A 13,696-nucleotide genomic window follows, 5' to 3' on the forward strand; every position below is an offset into this window, starting at 1 on the left:
TTCTCAACTCTCCATCTTCCTCTCACCTCACATCTTAATTCTGCCCCTCCGTCTGTCTATTTCCTATAATATCCTTCTTGAGACATGTCCACATCTGCCCCCATCCGTCTCAGATTCTAGACCCCATACTCAACTTCTTTGCATCATGGCACATTTAGCCAGCTGAGAATGTTCTCACTATGTCATTAAGATTCCAGCGATGGACCATGCTGTGTTATCATGTGTTACTGCCCTGCCCTGCCTATGCTGTTGTCTTCGGTCTCTCTTTATGTAGTGGTTTGTTGTCTCTCTTGTTGTGATGTGTGTTTTCTCCTCATAGGTGGAGAATCACCCAAATTCCTCAGTGTTGAATAATGCGGAGCAAATCCCATGAAAACCCAGCCTCTCCAACACCTGCCTTTGAGAAGAAATACCATTTCAGTCAGTGCATGTGCTCAACAGTATGTTATTACAAGCAGCACGGAGGACCTCTCACCCTGCATGTGCACAGGCCTTATTTATTTCCATGGTGTTTTCGTGTCTCTTTAAATCACCATGTCTGCCTGTCATTGGATACACTAGTCCAGTAGTATGAAGGTGTGATGAACTATTAGATCTATTATAAGTCACACCAGGATTGATTCATTGCTTTCAACCAATTCGCATTCAGGGAACCATCTGCAGCGTGTCCCTTTGTCCAACGCTCTATTTCTACAGGGACAATAGCGCATCAATATGGGCCTCCTCAATCTTGTCACTTTAGGCGCGATCAATGCGACTTTCCCTGTGACTGAATGCAATTGGATACCAGCCTTCCCCTGCTTCTCTCACAGTGGATTGAACATAACAATCAATACAATCTGCTGAGGGAGAAACCCAGCAACAGCAACAACTAAGAATGCCTTGGCTGAATGAAATGCTTCATGAAGGTTGAGCTTGACAACAAATAAAATGCTGGCGTTTATCAACAAGCCTTTGGACACCGCAGAGGTTCCTCTTCAGCATTAGAATGTAATGAAATTCATTCTGTAAATAACTATAAATAGCATATTTAGCATATTCAAGCCTAGTCTTGAAAAGGTTATATTTTTCATTGTCAAAGCCTTTTTGTAAAAAAAATATATATTTGCTCATAGAAATGACATACAAGAGTGACCATCTAAAAAGTGTAGCATATTGCATAATTCACATAATGCTACAAAACACTGCCTTAAGAAAAACAAAAATGGCTATATAGAGTTTTATATAGAGTGGGAAACTACTACTAAATTTGAACAGTTAGTTTTATGGGTCACCCCTCTTCCTAATAGGTGAATTGTCACATGACAGGTGTTCATGGTGATGATCAATGAGTTGTCAGTGGGTTGCAGAGTGTTCCACTCCAATGAGATGGAATGAAGTGAGTCTTGGACCACAGTCCTCAGCAATGTAGATGAATCTACATTAACAGTTCAGTCTCCTGTTGGTTGGGAGAGGTATAAGTGCCTGGTGTTTGGAACATTGTGCGTGTGTGGAAGTTGTTGTTCTGCTACAGCCTAATGTCATGTGAGCACTTGAGTTGAATAGTCCTATATGTACTATATCAACTGGTAATTTTCCGTAACTGTCCAGTACCCTCTTCACACACCGCACAAAGGAGTGAGTTGCTGCTGGGTACTAGAGGCCCAGTACAGGGCCAAATTCTTCTTCTATTTGAATAGGCTTTAAAGAACTCATCACTCCCCTCTCTAAGACACGCAGGCTGTGAGAACTGGTTAGAACATGTTCTTGTTTGTTCAATGCATTAAGGAAGTGGAGCCAAGTCCCCCTTATCTCTCAACTTAGCAGCTCTTTGTGTAGAATAAGTATATCATGACTGTGTGATTCTGTAACTTTTCAGTTCCTCTCCGGTTTATCCTGAGTGTGATCTCCCTTGCAATTGCTTGAATAAACTCTTATTAACTTGACCATGAGCTCTGCCTGATCCTTGGAACGAGTTTTCCTCAACAATGTGAATAGATCTGTGTGTCTCTGTGTGTGTGTGCTCAGGTCTACGTGTGCATCCCTGTCTGGTCTTGGAGCCCGGGCTGAAAGCAGGGCAGGGTTGGAAGGTTACTGGTTGCTAATTGGAAGGGCACTCCCACTGAGCTCTGTCAGCACTGGCGCTGCCCTCTCCAGTCAATCCCTGCCAGGGAGCCGACGAGCACAGCACCACACTGACCTGACAGTCCTCTGGGAAGTGCTCCATCTCACACGGCAAACAAACCACCGCTTTGATGCTGCAGCTCCAACAACAACACTACTGTTGAGAGGCAGGCACTGCCACACCATCTACACACAGAACTCTATCCCCATCAGAGATGCAGAAGAGCTTTGAACTGAGAGGGAAAGTGTGGCTGGCAGGGTGGACTAATACTGTGTCCTCCATTATCTCAGAATAACCAGTGAGGCTGTTGATATGGAGCACTAGGCTAACACATTGCTGTTGTTGATATGGAGCACTAGGCTAACACATTGCTGTTGTTTATATGGAGCACTAGGCTAACACATTGCTGTTGTTGATATAGAGTACTAGGCTAACACATTGCTGTTGTTTATATGGAGCACTAGGCTAACACATTGCTGTTGTTGATATAGAGCACTAGGCTAACACATTGCTGTTGTTGATATAGAGCACTAGGCTAACACATTGCTGTTGTTGATATAGAGCACTAGGCTAACACATTGCTGTTGTTTATATGGAGGACTATTTTTTCATTTTTTATTTATTTAACCAGGTAGGCTAGTTGAGAACAAGTTCTCATTTGCAACTGCGACCTGGCCAAGGTTAAAGCAAAGCAGTTCGACACATAGAGTGAAGGAAAAAAAGTATTTAGTCTGCCACTAATTGTGCAAGTTCTCCCACTTAAAAAGACGAGAGAGGCCTGTAATTTTCATCATAGGTACACGTCAACTATGACAGACAAAATGAAAAAAAAAATCCAGTAAATCACATTGTAGGATTTTTAATGAATTTATTTGCAAATTATGGTGGAAAATAAGTATTTGGTCACCTACAAACTAGCAAGATTTCTGGCTCTCACAGACCTGTAACTTCTTCTTTAAGAGGCTCCTCTGTCCTCCACTCGTTACCTGTATTAATGACACCTGTTTGAACTTGTTATCAGTATAAAAGACACCTGTCCACAACCTCAAACAGTCACACTTCAAACCCCCCTATGGCCAAGACCAAAGAGCTGTCAAAGGACACCAGAAACAAAATTGTAGACCTGCACCAGGCTGGGAAGACTGAATCTGCAATAGGTAAACAGCTTGGTTTGAAGAAATCAACTGTGGGAGCAATTATTAGGAAATGGAAGACATACAAAAACACTGATAATCTCCCTCGATCTGGGGCTCCACGCAAGATCTCACCCCGTGGGGTCAAAATGATCACAAGAACGGTGAGCAAAATCCCAGAACCACACGGGGGGACCTAGTGAATGACCTGCAGAGAGCTGGGACCAAAGTAACAAAGCCTACCATCAGTAACACACTTCGCCGCCAGGGACTCAAATCCTGCAGTGGCAGACGTGTCCCCTGGCTTAAGCCAGTACATGTCCGGGCCCGTCTGAAGTTTGCTAGAGAGCATTTGGATGATCCAGAAGAAGATTGGGAGAATGTCATATGGTCAGATGAAACCAAAATGGAACTTTTTGGTAAAAACTAATCTCGTCATGTTTGGAGGACAAAGAATGTTGCATCCAAAGAACACCATACCTACTGTGAAGCATGGGGGTGGAAACATCATGCTTTGGGGCTGTTTTTCTGCAAAGGGACCAGGACAACTGATCCGTGTAAAGGAAAGAATGAATGGGGCCCTTCCATCAGAAAGGGCATTGAAGATGAAACGTGGCTGGGTCTTTCAGCATGATAATGATCCCAAACACACCGCCCGGGCAACGAAGGAGTGGCTTCGTAAGAAGTATTTCAACGTTCTGGAGTGGCCTAGCCAGTCTCCAGATCTCAACCCCATAGAAAATCTTTGGAGGGAGTTGAAAGTCCGTGTTGCCCAGCAACAGCCCCAAAACATCACTGCTCTAGAGGAGATCTGCATGGAGGAATGGGACAAAATACCAGCAACAGTGTGTGAAAACCTTGTGAAGACTTACAGAAAATGTTTGACTTCTGTCATGGCCAACAAAGGGTATATAACAAAGTATTGAGATAAACTTTTGTTATTGACCAAATACTTATTTTCCACCATAATATGCAAATAAATTCATTAAAAATCCTACAATGTGATTTTCTGGATTTTTTTTCTCATTTTGTCTGTCATAGTTGAAGTGTATCTATGATGAAAATTACAGCCCTCTCATCTTTTTAAGTGGGAGAACTTGCACAATTGCTGGCTGACTAAATACTTTTTTGCCCCACTGTACAACAACACAGAGATACACATGAAATAAACAAACATACAATGTACAGGTGCAGTGATCTGTGAGCTCCCCTGACAGCTGGTGCTTAAAGCTAGTGAGGGAGATATGAGTCTCCAGCTTCAGTGATTTTTGCAGTTCGTTCCAGTCATTGGCAGCAGAGAACTGGAAGGAAAGGCGGTCAAAGGAATAATTTGCTATATATACACCTGCTGTACGCATGCTAAGGGGGGGGGGGGGGCTGCTATGGTGACAAGTGAGCTGAGATAAGACGGGGCTTTACCTAGTAGAGACTTGTAGATGACCTGGAGCCAGTGGGTTTGGCGACGAGTATGAAGCGAGGGCCAGCCAACGAGAGCGTACAGTTTGATAGACTTCATCCAATTTGTTGAGTAGAGTATTGGAGGCTATTTTGTAAATAACATCGCCGAAGTCAAGGATCGGTAGGATGGTCAGTTTTACAAGGGTATGTTTGGTAGCATGAGTGAAGGGTGCTTTGTTGCGAAATAGGAAGCTGATTCTAGATTTAATTTTGGATTGGAGATGCTTAATGTGAGTCTGGAAGGAGAGTTTACAATCTAACCAGACACTTAGAATATGTGGACAACTACAAATACCCAAGTCAGAACCGTCTAGAGAAGTGATGCTGGACGGGAGGGCAGGTGCGGGCAGCAATCGGTTGAAAAGCATGTATTTAGTTTTACTTGCATTTAAGAGCAGTTGAGGCCATGGAATGAGAGTAGTATGGCATAGAAGCTCGTCTGGAGGTTAGTTAACACAGTGTCCAATGAAGGGCCAGAGGTATACAGAATGGTGTCGTCTGCGTCAAGGTGGATCAGAGAATCACCAGCAGCAAGAGTGACATCATTGATTAATACAGAGAAGAGAGTCGGCCCGAGATTGGAACCCTGTGGCACGCCCATAGAGACTCCCAGAGGTCAGGACAACAGGCCCTCCGATTTGACACACTGAACTCTATCGGAGAAGTAGTTGGTGAACCGGACGAGGCAATTATTTGAGAAACCAAGGCTGTTGAATCTGCCGATAAGAGTGTGGTGATTGACAGAGTTGAAAGCCTTGGCCATGTCGATGAATACGGCTGCACAGTAATGTCTCTTATCAATGGCGGTTATGATATCGTATAGGACCTTGAGCGTGGCTGAGGTGTACCCACGACCAACTCTGAAACCAGATTGCATAGCGGAGAAGATATGGTGGGATTCGAAATGGTCGGTAATCTGTTTGTTAACTTGGCTTTCGAAGACCTTAGAAAGGCAGAATAGGATAGATATAGGTCTGTAGCAGTTTGGGTCTAGAGTGTCTCCCCCTTTGAAGAGGCGGATGACCGCAGCAGCTTTCCAACCTTTGGGAATCTCAGATGATACGAAAGAGAGGTTGAACAGATATGGATTGCAAAAATTTTTGGCAGATAATTTTAGAAAGAGAGGGTCCAGATTGTCTAGCCCGGCTGATTTATATGGGTCCATATTTTGCAGCTCTTTCAGAACATCAGCTATCTGGATTTGGGTGAAGGGGAAATGGGGGAGGTTTGGGCGAGTTGCTGTGGGGAGTGGAGGGCTGTTGATCGGGATAGGGGTAGCCATGTGGAAAGCATGGCCAGCCTTAGATAAATGCTTATTGAAATTCTCAATTATAGTGGATTTATCGGTGGTGACAGTGTTTCCTAGCCTCAGTGCAGTGGGCAGCTGAGAGGAGGTGCTCTTATTCTCTATGGACTTGACAGTGTCCCAGAACTTTTGAGTTTGTGCTACAGGATGCAAATTTCTGCTTGAAAAAGCAAGCCTTAGCTTTCTTAACTGCCTGTGTATATTGGTTCCTAACTTCCCTGAAAAGTTGCATATCACGGGGCTATTCGATGCTAATGCAGAATGCCACAGGATGTTTTTTTGTGCTGGTCGAGGGCAGTCAGGTCTGGAGAGAACCACGGGCTATATCTGTTCCTGGTTCAATTTGTTTTGAATGGGGCATGCTTATTTAAGATGGTGAGGAAGGCACTTTTAAAGAACACCCACGCATCCTCTACTGATGGGATGAGGTCAATATCCTTCCAGGATACCCGGGCCAGGTCGATTAGAAAGACCTGCTCGCTGAAGTATTTTAGGGAGCGTTTGACAGTGATGAGGGGTGGTCGTTTGACCGCAGACCCATTATGGATGCAGGCAATGATCGCTGAGATCTTGGTTGAAAACAGGAGGGAAGGGCAAGTTGGTTAGGAGGATTTCTATGAGGGTGCCCGTGTTTACGGATTTGGGGTTGTACCTGGTGGGTTCATTGATCATTTGTATGAGATTGAAGGCATCAAGCTTAGATTGTAGGATGGCCGGGGTGCTAAGCATGTCCCAGTTTAGGTCACCTAGCAGCACGAGCTCTGAAGATAGATGGGGGGCAATCAATTCACATATGGTGTCCAGGGCACAGCTGGGGGCAGAGAGTGGTCTATAGCATGCGGCAACGTTGAGAGACTTGTTTCTGGAAAGGTGGATTTTTAAAAGTAGAAGCTCGAATTGTTTTGGTACAGACCTGGATAGCCTGCAGAGTTCTGTCTTACTATCTCTGCAGTAGATTGCAACACCGCCCCCTTTCACAGTTCTATCTTGTCGGAAAATGTTATAGTTAGGGATGGAAATATCAGGGTTTCTGGTGGTCTTCCTAAACCAGGATTCAGACACGGCTAGGACATCTGGGATGGCAGAGTGTGCTAAAGCAGTGAATAAAACAAACTTAAGGAGGAGGCTTCTAATGTTAACATGCATGAAATCACGGTTACAGAAGTCAACTAATGAGAGCACCTGGGTAGTAGGAGTGGAGCTAGGCACTGCAGGGCCTGGATTAACCTTTACATCACCAGAGGAACAGAGGAGGAGTAGGATAAGGGTACGGCTAAAGGCTATCAGAGCTGGTCGTCTAGTACATTCAGAACAGAGAGTTAAAGGAGCAGGTTTCTGGGCGCGATAGAATAGATTCAAGGCGTAATGTACAGACAAAGGTATGGTAGGATGTGAGTACATTGGTGTTAAATCTAGGCATTGAGTAATGATGAGAGATATTGTCTCTAGAGACGTTTAATCCAGGTGATGTCACTGCATGTGTGTGAGGTGGAACTAAATGGTTGGTTAAGGCATATTGAGCAGGTCTAGAGGCTCTACAGTGAAAAAATACAATAATCACTAACCAGGACAGTAATGGACAAGGCATATTGATATTAGGGAGAGGCTTGCGTAGCCAGGTGATCATAAGGTTCCAGTGAGTGGTTGGGCTGGCTGGAGACACGGCGATTCAGACAGCTAGCAGGCCTGGGCTAGCAAGCTAGCAGAAGGGCCTTAGAGGGATGTCTTGGCGGAGGAAAGTCTGTTTTAGCCTCCGCATGCGGTGACGTCGATAGACCAGTCGTTCTGGATTAGTAGGGTTCCGAGTAGCAGAGAGGTCCAAGTCCAATTGGCAAAATAGGTATAGTGGCCCAAGAAATTGGCCAATGGATCTATTCAGCTAACAGTCCAATATGCTCTAGACAGCTAGTGGGCCGCGGCTAGGAGGCTAGCAGATGGACATTCAGGGGACGTCGCGATGTAGGGGCCAGTTGAGTTCCCCTTTGAGCAGATTAAGTCGTAATCCAGTCGTGAAGGGTCGGCAGGGTTCCGTGCCTCGCACCGGTAGTAGAAGGGTTCCGGGTATTGTAGCCCAGGAGTGACTGATAGGCCTCTTCAGCTAGCCGGGAGAATGGGCCTAGCATTGGCTAGCTCCAGGCTAATTGGTGTTTGCTTCGGGACAGAGGTTAGTCAGGAGTAGTCACTCGAGTAGCAGCTAGCTAGTTGCGATGATCCAGGTGAAAAGGTCCAGAGCTTGCGGTAGGAATCCGAGGATATGGAGAGAAAATAGGTCCGGTATGCTTTGGTTTGAGTCGTGTTGTACAAACTGGCGAGAGCTTTCCAAGCTAAAGGTTAGCTAATGACCGCAAGCAGCGGTTAGCTGACTGCTAGCTAGTGAGCTGGCTAGCTTCTGTTGGGGGATTCCGGTTCTGAGGTAAATAAAAATACTAGAAAAAACAGATACACACCACATTGGGTGAGGCGGGTTGCAGGAGAGTGTTTTGAAGTTGAGGTTTAGAAAAACTATAAAAAAGATATGCGAAGAGAAATATATAAAAATATATATACATAGGACACGACAAGAAGAAGGACAAAGACGTCTCACTGCTACGCCATCTTGGGACAACATTGCTGTTGTTGATATGAAGCACTATGCTAACACATTGCTATTGTTGATATGAAGCACTAGGCTAACACATTGCTGTTGTTGATATGAAGCACAACGCTAATACATTGCTGTAGTTGATATGAAGCACTAGGCTAACACATTGCTGTTGTTGATATAAAGCGATACACTAACATATTGGTATTGTTTATATGGAGCACTAGGCTAACACATTGGTATTGTTTATATGGAGCACTATGCTAACATATTGGTATTGTTTATACGGAGCACTTATGCTAACACATTGGTATTGTTTATATGGAGCACTAGGCTAACACATTGCAATTTTGTTTAAATAATGCAAAAACAAAGTGTTGGAGAAGAAAGTAAAAGTGCAATATGTTCCATGTAAAATATGTGCCGTGTAAGAAAGCTAACGTTTCAGTTCCTTGCTCAGAACATGAGAACATATGAAAGCTGGTGGTTCCTTTAAACATGAGTCTTCAAAATTCCCAGGTAAGAAGTTTTAGGTTGTAGTTATTATAGGAATTATGGGACTATTTCCCTCTATACCATTTGTATTTAATTAACCGTTGACTATTGGATGTTCTTATAGTCACTTTAGTATTGCCAGTGTAACAGTATAGCTTCCGTCCCTCTCCTCACTGGGCTCAAACCAGCAACACAATGACAACAGCCACCACATCGAAGCAGCGTTACCCATGCAGAGCAAGGGAAACAACCACCCCAAGGCTCAGCGCGAGTAGCGCGCTAACTAGCCAGCCATTTCACTTCGGTTACACCAGCCTCATCTCGGGAGTTGATAGGCTTGAAGTCATAAACAGCGCAATGCTTGGAGCACAACGCACAAGAGTGCTGTTTGAATGAATGTTTACGTGCCTGCTTCTGCCTACCACCGCTCATTCAGATACTTAGATACTTGTATGCTTAGTCAGATTATATGCAACGCAGGACACGCTAGATAATATCTAGTAATATCATCAACCATGTGTAGTTAACTAGTGATTATGATTGATTGTTTTTTATAATTTAAGTTTAATGCTAGCTAGCAACTTACCTTGGCCTCCAGCATTTGCGTGACAGGCAGACTCCTTGTGGAGTGCAACAAGAGAGAGGCAGGTCGTTATTGCGTTGGACTAGTTAACTGTAAAGTTGCAAGATTGGATCCCCGAGCTGACAAGGAGAAAATCTGTCTTCTGCCCCTGAACGAGGCAGTTAACCCACCGTTTCTAGGCTGTCATTGAAAATAAGAATTTGTTCTTAACTGACTTGCCAAGTTAAATAAAGGCGTACAAAATAATAATAATAATAATTAAATTACATTTTAAAAAATCGGCAAAGCGGTGCCCAAAAACACCGATTTCCGATTATTATGGAAACTAATTAATCGGCCATTCTGATTAATCGGTCGACCTCTAGTTGATATGAAGCACTATGCTAACACATTGCTTTTGTTGATATAAAGCACTACGCTAACATATTGGTATTGTTTATATGGTACACTATGCTAAGACTTTGCTGTTGTTGATATGAAGCACTAGCCTAACGAATTGCTTCACACATTCACTCTTTTGTTTCAAAGGTACATTTTTACAGTGTTATTAGAACAATTGGAGAGCATCCATTTAAGTCACACCAGGCGATATCAGTGTGTAGGAATGTTGTGGAAACTGGGGAAATAGCCATTTAAATGGTAGACACTTTTACTACGCTTTGCTAGACAAGTTCATTTAGACAGCCATTGATAAGAGTTCAGCGACGAGTCAGTTTTCCTCCCATATGAGATGCTTTTCTCTGTCTCCTGAGAGCTTGAACAAGCTGCTGAAATTCCACATTACCACTCTAATGAGAAGTAACAAGATGAACAGAGATAATCTCCACATCAACCTTCAGAATGTCACACACACACACACCTCACAACTATGCTGCAGTGACTGACTGGCCCATTCCCCAGGCACTTATGAAGATTCACCTCAAGGAATTATACAGAGGAATGGCAGAAGATTGGATGTGGAATGATTCATGTTTATTTTACCTTTATTTTACCAGGTTAGTCTCATTGAGAGTAACCATTTATTTTACATGAATATCTAGCAAAATAGGACAGTCCTATACCTATGTACTCTAAATAAATGGACCAACCTCTAGCTGCCTTCAAGTTGTCTTTACGTTCCCAGGAGGTTATGTGTAGAAGTGAGGAGGTTGAGTGAATACATAATTTCCCACACATCACACACATTTTTCAGATAATGAAATACAACCTGCCAGCATGTTGAACAGGACGATAATGACCTACCGACCATGAAGTCTATAAGATTTTATTTCAGATAAAAATTCATAAAGACGATTGAAGCGAACGACACGCGCTTATACCAGGGCAGACATACGACTTTTCAAATAAACATTAAGGTATGTACATTTTAAATCCATAACGACATAGCAGGGTGTATGCTTCACTGTCAGTTAGAAGTGAACTAGTTCTGTGCAGTCAAGTAAAGGATTTAGGGTCTCCCTTATGTTGCTGTAACTCATTGGTTGAGATTTACACACGGGCCGTGGACTGTGCACATTTTTAAGCCAACCTAAGGCTGCAAAATTTCACTCATGAAAATACACAGAGCTCATGCATTCAATACCTACTTAGCTCAGATACAGGATGGATGTTAATGGCCCAAGCTTGAGGGTGTGAGCTTTGGCCAACAGATAATCTTCTCTATTTGCGATGAACAAAAACTGGATCATAGGCAATATGTGACTTTGCTTGACAAAGAACTTCAAATGCGAGCATGTACACCTTTGAAGCTCCATTTCCAATATATTTGAGCCATTAGCGTACAGTCACGATCCAGCACTCTGTTTGTCGTCACATTCTGGGTGTTCTTGTTAGATATAGCACTAGTGGGATTAATGGAGCAGGGGCCAATGCTAACAGTAGAGCCACCTTCACATACCAAACATTAGTTGTGAAGAGTTTCAAGATATTTTAAGAGAGAAGGAGTGGTGAAAGGGAGGTGTTTGTTGCTGGAATAGTTTCATGAGTAGAACTGATAATTATGGTTGTGTATGAAGGCCAGGGACTTTGTTCAAGGGTGGAACATGTAACTGCCATGGGATTGGCTCTCTCAGCCCTACTGCTTGAATTATAGTCTCCTTCTCCGACCCTAAAGCACCTGTCAACCACAATTTACATAATACATACACTCCACTAGACTAAGCTAATCATGATATGCAAAAGTGTCTTGGCCGCCTCACATGTAAATGAGCATGGTCTAAGTTCAACCTCACATGCCACATCTATAAAACCCATGCCACTTTGAGAAAATTTCCCCTGAGCACTCAGTTACCCATAGTTCCCTATGTGGCGCTAACAGGCAGCCTGATGTTGAAATGCTAATTTTGTGTCACAGCACCTTGCAGAAATCAAAATACTTAAAAAAAAAAAAAAAGTGATTTCTTGACAGAGAAACTTTGTGCTCGGCGGAGCTAGCATGTTGGAGTGAACAGCTGTGTGTGAGAGGCTCCTGCAACTTTTTTTTGCGAAATAATCTCATTTAACCTACTTTATGCTTTTTACAAAAAACCTTTCTTTCTAATACAAGATTATAACTTTCTATGTGAAAATGCCGAGTAATAAGCGACCAAAGGACAATAAATCCACAGCGGAGGCCTACTTCCCACTAAACAACGAGACAGACATGGCGGAAGGCACAGGCAACAACGTGACACTTACAGAACTTACCCGGGCTTTGGGGGAGCTACGTGTTGCTATAGCTAAGGATCTTAATGTTACTATTGCTGAACTGGACAACAAAATCGAGAGCATCATTCGAACGGTCGATTCGCATGGCCAGAGTATTGTGGACTTTGAGAAAGCTTCTGAATTCAACGCTGGTAGGATCGACGAGTTAGAGAAGCTATGCACGTCATTGCAGGATAGTGTGCAGAGGCTTTCTGTGAAAGTGGTCGACCTGGAGGGCCGATCCAGGTGTAGCCGATGTGAAATGGCTAGCTAGTTAGCGGTGGTGCGCGCTAGTAGCGTTTCAATCGGTGACGTCACTTGCTTTGAGACCTTGAAGTAGTAGTTCCCCTTGCTCTGCAAGGGCCGTGGCTTTTGTGGAGCGATGGGTAACGATGCTTCGAGGGTGACTGTTGACGTGTGCAGAGCGTCCCTGGTTCGCACCCAGGTCGGGGCGAGGGGACGGATGTAAAGTCTATACTGTTACACAGGCGTAATTACCTTCGTGTTGTTGGTCTGGCAGAGGGGGTGGAGGCGGGCTCTCGCCCCACCGACTTCTTAGCCAAGCTATTGAAGGATGCAATGGGATCGGATCTTTTGGCTTCGGATCCCCAGCTGGACCGTGCACATCGCTCCCTTGTCCCAGTGCCTGGACAGGGCCAATGTTCTCGCCCAGTAATCATCTGTTGTCACAGTTTCAAGACCAAGGATCTTATCCTGCGTGAAGCTCGAATGAGGGGCAACCTGTCACATAAAGGGCACCCATTCCGTGTCTATGAGGATTATGCGCCCGATGTGGCAAAGCACCGCGCTGGCTACAGAGATGTCAAGGTGTTTGGTGTGTCTCCCAGGTGGCTTGTGGCAAACTTTAAACAACACTTTTTATGGATATCTTTAAGAAATGGCTTTCTTCTTGCCACTCTTCCATAAAGGCCAGATTTGTGCAATATATAACTGATTGTTGTCCTATGGACAGAGTCTCCCATCTCAGCTGTAGATCTCTGCAGTTCATCCAGAGTGATCATGGGCCTCTTGGCTGCATCTCTGATCAGTCTTCTCCTTGTATGAGCTGAAAGTTTAGAGGGACGGCCAGGTCTTGGTAGATTTGCAGTGGTCTGATACTCCTTCCATTTCAATATTATCGCTTGCACAGTGCTCCTTGGGATGTTTAAAGCTTGGGAAATATTTTTGTATCCAAATCCGGCTTTAAACTTCTTCACAACAGTATCTCGGACCTGCCTGGTGTGTTCCTTGTTCTTCATGATGCTCTCTGCGCTTTTGACGGACCTCTGAGACTATCACAGTGCAGGTGCATTTATACGAAGACTTGATTACACACAGGTGGATTGTATTT

General features: G+C 44.0%; 1 protein-coding gene across 3 annotated transcripts in view; it reads right to left on the reverse strand.

The window, feature by feature from the left end:
• Positions 1–13,696, reverse strand: part of LOC110499977 (muscarinic acetylcholine receptor M2) — an 86,872-nt gene that overhangs the window by 46,911 nt on the left and 26,265 nt on the right. The window contains exon 1 of one of the 3 annotated variants that reach the window (XM_036957226.1): positions 9,664–9,777. The exons of the other annotated variants lie outside the window; for them this stretch is intronic. The gene's annotated coding sequence lies outside the window, so the exon portion shown is untranslated. Of the gene's footprint in view, positions 1–9,663; positions 9,778–13,696 lie in introns of those variants that run through there. 3 annotated transcript variants of the gene reach the window in all.

This window comes from Oncorhynchus mykiss, chromosome 21 (genome assembly GCF_013265735.2).
Source record: "Oncorhynchus mykiss isolate Arlee chromosome 21, USDA_OmykA_1.1, whole genome shotgun sequence".
NCBI lineage: Eukaryota > Metazoa > Chordata > Actinopteri > Salmoniformes > Salmonidae > Oncorhynchus > Oncorhynchus mykiss.